Source organism: Lactuca serriola, chromosome 4 (genome assembly GCF_051521515.1).
Source record: "Lactuca serriola cultivar US96UC23 chromosome 4, Lser_US96UC23_V15, whole genome shotgun sequence".
Lineage (NCBI taxonomy): Eukaryota > Viridiplantae > Streptophyta > Magnoliopsida > Asterales > Asteraceae > Lactuca > Lactuca serriola.
This window is the reverse complement of record NC_136411.1, coordinates 43173906-43180692: the sequence shown is the minus strand read 5'-3', so window position 1 is coordinate 43180692 and position 6787 is coordinate 43173906. Positions and strand designations below refer to the sequence as shown.

General features: G+C 40.8%; 1 non-coding gene across 1 annotated transcript; it reads right to left on the bottom strand.

The window, feature by feature from the left end:
• Nucleotides 1-598: 598 nt before the first annotated feature.
• On the bottom strand, nucleotides 599-705 carry LOC145049102 (small nucleolar RNA R71). The gene has a single exon (XR_013683217.1). It is a non-coding gene; the product is annotated as a small nucleolar RNA R71 (small nucleolar RNA).
• Nucleotides 706-6787: the final 6082 nt, after the last annotated feature.

Here is a 6787-nt window from a genome sequence, read left to right as displayed (position 1 = left end):
AAAAGCCGTTGGAGAATCCGTTTCTTCAAAGAATTCACCACTAAAGAACCTCAAGTTCGTTTTCAGCAAGAAGAGGAGCAGCAAATCAGGAGCATCCAGCGCCTCTTTGACAATCGAAGACCCGATTAAAGAAGACACTGAGTACGAGACCGAGGAAGGAGAAGAACCTACATACGAGCACGAATCCGATTTTGAGGACGATTTAGCTATCACTATGGCTAATATCGATGAAGTCCCCACGGGGGAATGGAAGAAAAGGATGTGCAATGACACTGGCCCGGGACTTGTGCAGCCCGCAATTCCTGCAACTGCTACTTTTGAGCTTAAGGGTCATATCCTCGCTCAACTCAAGGAGATTCCTTTCTATGGAAAAGACCACGAAGATGCCTACAAACACTTGGATGAAGTAAATGATGTGGTTGACTACTTCAATGTACCAAATGTGCCACGCGAGACCCAGCTACTTCGTATGCTTCCAGTCACATTCAAGGGTGCTGCAAAGGATTGGCTCAAGTCACTTCCTCCCGGGTCGGTCACCACATGGACTAAAATGAAAGAAGATTTCATAGACCACTTTTGCCCGCCTTCCAAAATAGCCAAGTTGAAGAAAGCCATTGCCAACTTCGAGAAACAACCCGGAGAGTCTCTTTATGAGGCGTGGGAAAGGTACAAAGGTCTTCTCAGAAATTGCCCACACCATGACGTTAATAGCCAACAAGAGGTCTCCATCATCTATGATGGAGTCAACGTCACCACAAGGCAATTGCTCGACTCGTAAGGCCCACTCACAAAGAAGGCACCCCCAGTAATCAAGGAATTAATTGAAGAATTCTCTAAGCATTCTAGAGAATACCACAACCCAAGAAATGAAGTAAGTCGGGGGGTAGTGAACTTGGCCAATGATGGCATGGCGGCAATGATGGCTAAGCTCGATAGTTTAGATAGAAGGATGACAAAAATGGATCAAACAATCCATGCTATTCAAGTTGGATGCGAGAACTGTAGAGGGCCTCATCTCACGAAGGATTGTGACTTGGATGAAAATGGAAAAAAGAAGGCGCAAGTGTTCTACTCAAGCGGGGACAAATACGACGAGAATTAGCGGAAACCCAAGAAGGAATGGCTCCCGTACAAAGAATATAAAAGGGCAAAGGAAGAGAAATACAAGCAGAAGGAGAGGGGTTTCTATCAAAAGGAAGAATTGGTTATAGAAAAGAGAGCCGATTTAGAAGAAATGTTCACTAGATTTATAGCCACGTCCGAGAAAAGACACAATGATCATGATGTTGCAATACAAGAGACTAGAACTATACTTAGGAATCAGCAAGCATCTATTCTCAACATAGAGAAACGGCTAGGACAACTTGCACATCAAGTGAACGAGAGGAGGCCGGGAGAACTTCCGAGTAAAACCAAGAATAATCCAAGAATGGAGAATGTGAATGCTATAACCTCCAGCTATGGAAAAAATTTTACTCCTATGACCCCTGCACAGAAGGTTTCAACAAAGGTGCAAGCAGAAACAATAGAAGAGTCGAGTTCAGCTAAACCCGAAGAGACTCGTTGAGTCCCTCTAATGGACTCAACGAGTCCATGCCCTGATGACAAATCTGTTGTTTCATCAAAGCCCTATAATCCTCCTTTGTCATTCCCAATCAGAGCCATACCTGATGAAAAGGTTAGAGCATATAGAGCTTTCATGGAACATGTCAAGACCCTTCAAGTCAACATTCCATTTGTGGAAATGATGCTTCAAACACCCAAGTATTTTAACTTGCTAAAGCGTCTCTTTGCTGCTAGAAAAGATTTAGCTGAAGTCGCGGAGGTAGTATTGAGTGAGCTACCAGAAAAGAAGGGCGATCTAGGAAGCATCACAATTCCTTGTCAATTTGGAAATATACTTGCTACTAAAGCGTTGACCGATTTGGGTGCAAGTATTAACTTAATGCCTTTTTCTTTCTTCAAGAAGTTGAATTTACCGGAGCCAAGGCCTGTGAATATGAAGATCCATTTAGCGAATAAGACGATTATTCATCCAAGAGGTGTTTGTGAAGATCTCCTCAATAAGGTCGATAAATTTATATTCCCCGTGGACTTTGTGGTACTTGATATGGAAGAAGACCCTGAAATTCCAATTATTTTAGGGAGATCATTTTTGAATACCGCATGCGCATTGATAGATGTATGCGAGTCCACACTAACATTGAGGGTAGCAGATGAGTCAGCAGTGTTTAAAGCTCTACCAGAGATTAAGCAAGAAGAAGGAAGAAAAGAAGAAGTCTCATTCATTAATTTGGATGATGAAATACTACAAAAAGAACTTGCACTCTTGCAAGAAGAAGATCCAAGTAAGTTTTTGCTATCTTCTGGAGGAATTGATGACGTTGACAAAGACTTGGAGAAGATAGAGAAGCTACTGAAAGGGACCGATTCAAAAAACACAGTGGGATGTGAGGAATACGCTCCGACTAGCCGAGTCGCTTTCATGGACTCGACAAGTCCATTCGAAAATCTCAACAACTTGGACGATTTTGATCTGCTTGTTACCAGCTCCCTGCATGTTTTGGACATGAAGATTTTCCCTAATTCTTTAGAAGATCAAGTAGCAGAAGGAGGAATGGATGGTGATTTTCAAAACGTTCAAGCAGCATGCCTCGATACAATAATACAAGAAGATGAAGATATTCCACTTGAAGATGAGGGGAATGCAGCAGTTAGGAAAGATGATGTTGATAACCCATTCATTGAGTCACGTAATACTAAACCTCGAGCCCGAGTTTTCACCAACTATTAAGTAATGAAGTTTAAAGTAGGAGGAGTGCAAATAGAGGGTGCAGGAGAATAGGGTAAAGAAAAAGAAGATGAGAAAAAGGGAAATTCATGCAGCTAAAGATGATGCTACAAGAAAAAAGAGAGAAGAATTGAGACGGGCCTACAAGAAGAAGATACACTCTTACAAGACAAAGTATAAACCGCAAAAGATTAGGCGTGCATTCCCGATGCAGGAAAATGAAGAAACATAGATGGGAAGGAGTCCAGCTAACGACTCCTTAAAAAGAAGCGCTTGGCGGGAGGCAACCCGTTATTAGAGTTTGCTTTCTTTTATCTTTCTTGTTTTAGTTTTGTTTGATTTTCGTTTTTAGGATTTTATTCTCATCTTCTAAATCATCAGACATGATTGCTTGAGAGTGCGTATGGACTAAGTGTGGGGTGGAATGAATTTTTTATATGACAAAATGATATAATTTTTTGAATTGTTTGCAATTGACTCGCCGAGTCTATCCCTGACTCGACGAGTCTCTTCAGATCCCATATGAGTTAAAATTCGTGACCAGACTCGCCGAGTCTGACCCAGACTCGCCGAGTTTGACCCTGACTCGACGAGTCGATTTTATTTACAGAAAAAAAAATATTAATTAAAAATAATTTTTACATCTTGTAAAATTAGGGTTTTTAACCCTAATGAGATCATATTTCCCCCTTACTCGACGTGCGCCTCTCTTGTTTTCTCTCTCAATCATTCATCAAGTTCTTTACTTTTTCTTCAAAATTCTCGAATTCTATCAACAAAGGTACTTAATTTCTTCCATAATTCTGTTAAAGTCATGATTTTTAGATGTTCTAAGGTGTCAATTTCATAGAATACCCGATTTTGAAGTTTAGTGAATTTTTAGGGTTTTGAGCTAGTATTAATTGTGTTGTTTTGGATTATTATTCTTGCTCTAATACGTTTTAGGAACATCCATGGACAAAACCCTTGAAAAAAAATTCAAGTTTTATGGTCGAATTTCGATCGACCCGTCAACTGACTCGCGCAGTTCATACAACTCGTCGAGTCGTTCATGGACTTGACGAGTCCAGTCGAGGACCCAAATGGAATCTGTTTTGATGATTTTTTGTATTTTCTGGGTTGTGTGTTCTTTGTTTTGCAGGGACAAAGGTTTCAAGAGGGCAGAGCTCAAGTGGACACCAAGGAGATTTTCCTTGGTTGAATTTCCCTCCGATTGAATCCGCTTCAACAATGACAATATGGAAGAAGAAGCTAGCTGAGGTCAGGAAGAAGGAGGTTTATGTACCTAATAGGGTTGACTGGGATTGGTTAAAGAATGTCCGATATGAGGAAGAGTTGGCGCCTTACCTTTTGAAGGAATTTACGTACAATGTGGAGACAATTATTTGTGATGGATGGAGCCGGGTTTTCACAATTCAAGTATCGGTGTATCGAGAACTTTGCTGGGAATTTTTCTCCACGGTGTCTTTCCGAGGAGGAGATGATTGCTACCACCCCACGAGTTTTAGTTTTTGTCTTCGGGGCAAATTCCATCAATGTTCTGTCATTGATCTTGCATGCTGATTGGGGATTTACGACCGACCATTGGTCACTACTGCTATCTTTCGCGCCTTCTTGGAACAGTCTCATAAGGTGTTCCCCGACGGTGTTACAAGTATTGGTTGGTGGAAAACAATCGCCAACAAATTATATATTCCGAAGTCGGCTCAAGAAGGGAGCATTAGGTCACCCACACACAGTATCATACACCGCCTTATCTCCACTACAATCAATCAAAGGAAGGACGACGACAAGGTGTCCAACCTTGACGTATTTTATCTTTGGAGTATCATCACGCCCGATACCTTCTGCAACATTCCATGGTGTTTGGCCTCTTATTTTTCGGAGGGCGCGGTCAAGGATCGCAAAACCTCCAAAATTAATGGTGGCATGTTTGTGACCCGGCTAGCCAACTCATATGGGTTGATGACCCGCGGTGCATGGAACTTGATGACAATGATTCCTGCCCCTCCCTTTAATCCCATTCTTTTTCGGAGGGCAAGAATTATTGAAGATTATGGCGGTGGTCATTATGCTATCCCGCATGACGATCCGGTGGTCGATCCCGAGGCACCAGGAAGGAGGGTTAGATCGAGACATGAGCGGGAAGTGGAGGAGGAACCGCCGGTGATTCCGGTGGACAATGATGAAGTACCAATGGATTGGTACAATGTCGAGATGAGGCGGTTACAAGACCAAATGGCGAGGGGTATTAATTTTAGCAATGAATCCCATGTGCGGCTTTTTGACCATTTCCATATTCCACACATTGATGGGGGTAACTTCCCCTACATACCATCTTGGGATGAGATCATTAATGCAAGGCGGAGTGGAGCTGGTGGAAGCGAGGCTGCGCATGGCCATGATGAGGAAGAAGATGATTAGTTTTTTTGTTTAATGGAACAATTTTCAATTTATTTTTTGTTTTGTTTGGTGTGTTTGAATTTTTAGTTAAGACTTTTATTTTTATGCTTGATGTTTTATTTGCCTTGATGACTCTCAGATTTTGGATTAGGAATGCTTGCATAAAGGGTTTAGAGTTTGAGAGAGAAAGAAAAAAAGAGTGGAAAAGAATCAAGAAAGGGTGGAGTTTAGAGTTAAGGTGTCGAGTCCGGTCCTAAGGGAAATGAGTGAATAATTCTAGAGGTTAAGGGAAGTTCTTGAGATTTATCAAAGAGTTGGAACAAGTGCAAAACGTGAATTTTTCCACCCAGCGATGACTCTCCGAGTGCAATTAACGGACTCGACGAGTCGCTTTATATTTTCACACTTTCGAAGCTTTCCGCGACTATACTCGACGAGTCGTTTATATGACTCGACGAGTCACTCATTTTTATACAAAGAAGACTGCTGATTCGATGTTGTTGAACATACCGCTTGACCACTTATTCTTCCCGATCAATTCCTGAAGATTTTACACTACTTTTCCTGCATATTTGTAGCTGCCCACATGTGATTTGATGTCCAAGACGTGGATGAGCTGTTTCCATGTCTAAAGCAAATTGAAGTTGGAGTTGAAGAAAAGAGATATCGACCTAACGACTGCTACCCCAGGGGAGTTTGTTCTAATTCTCTCTACATTTCATGTTTGTTATTTTTCATGCATAACATGCAATGAGGACATTGCATAAATTAAGTGTGGGGTAGGGGGTTGATGTCGTCTTATTAAATGTAGAATCCTAATGTCCTAATTTAGGTTAATTTTTAAAATTGCTGCATACCAAAAATGTGACTTAGGAATTAATTTAGAAAATTTTGGTAAAAAGTAATTAGAATTCCATGTTAGAGTTGTGTGGATGATTGCATGAAAACTCAAATGTTTAGTTAAGCCTATATACGTTCTAGTGCATTTGTGGCTTCCTTATTCAAGTGAAATCATGGGACAAAAACACGACCTTGCTTAGCCCGAAGGATGCAATATGTTTAGCATCGTGTACCAGAAAAGTATCCAGGAAAATTATTATCGTTAGCCAATAAAGGTTGAAGTTGAGCTCCCCTGCTTAAGCATGTAGGATTTTGAGTGAAAAAAGTGAGGTACATGTAAAAAAAGATAGAGAAAATAGAGAATTACAAGAAAAGTTTGAAGAATTTTGGAGCAACTAAAGTGAAGATCAAAAGATCAAAATTCCAAGAGTTCAAAAATGGAAGATACCAAAAAATCAAACAACAAGGTAGTGAATTCACAGAAATCAAAGATCAAATTATCAAGGAAGTGAAGAATTCAAAAGAGCTCCATAGTGGTATCATAAATTGTAATTCTAGATTATGTATGCTTGGGTTGCTCAACTAAAAATACCTTGAGGATAGGAGGTTCTCTGCGGATGGATTCGGAGGGATGCATAAAATGAGCATTGTTCGGGATAAGTGGGCGAATGTTTATGAGGATTGTGAGTATTTGGAGTATGGGGGTTATTAGGAAAATTTTTAGACACAAATGCATGCGTTGCGGTCTTGGCA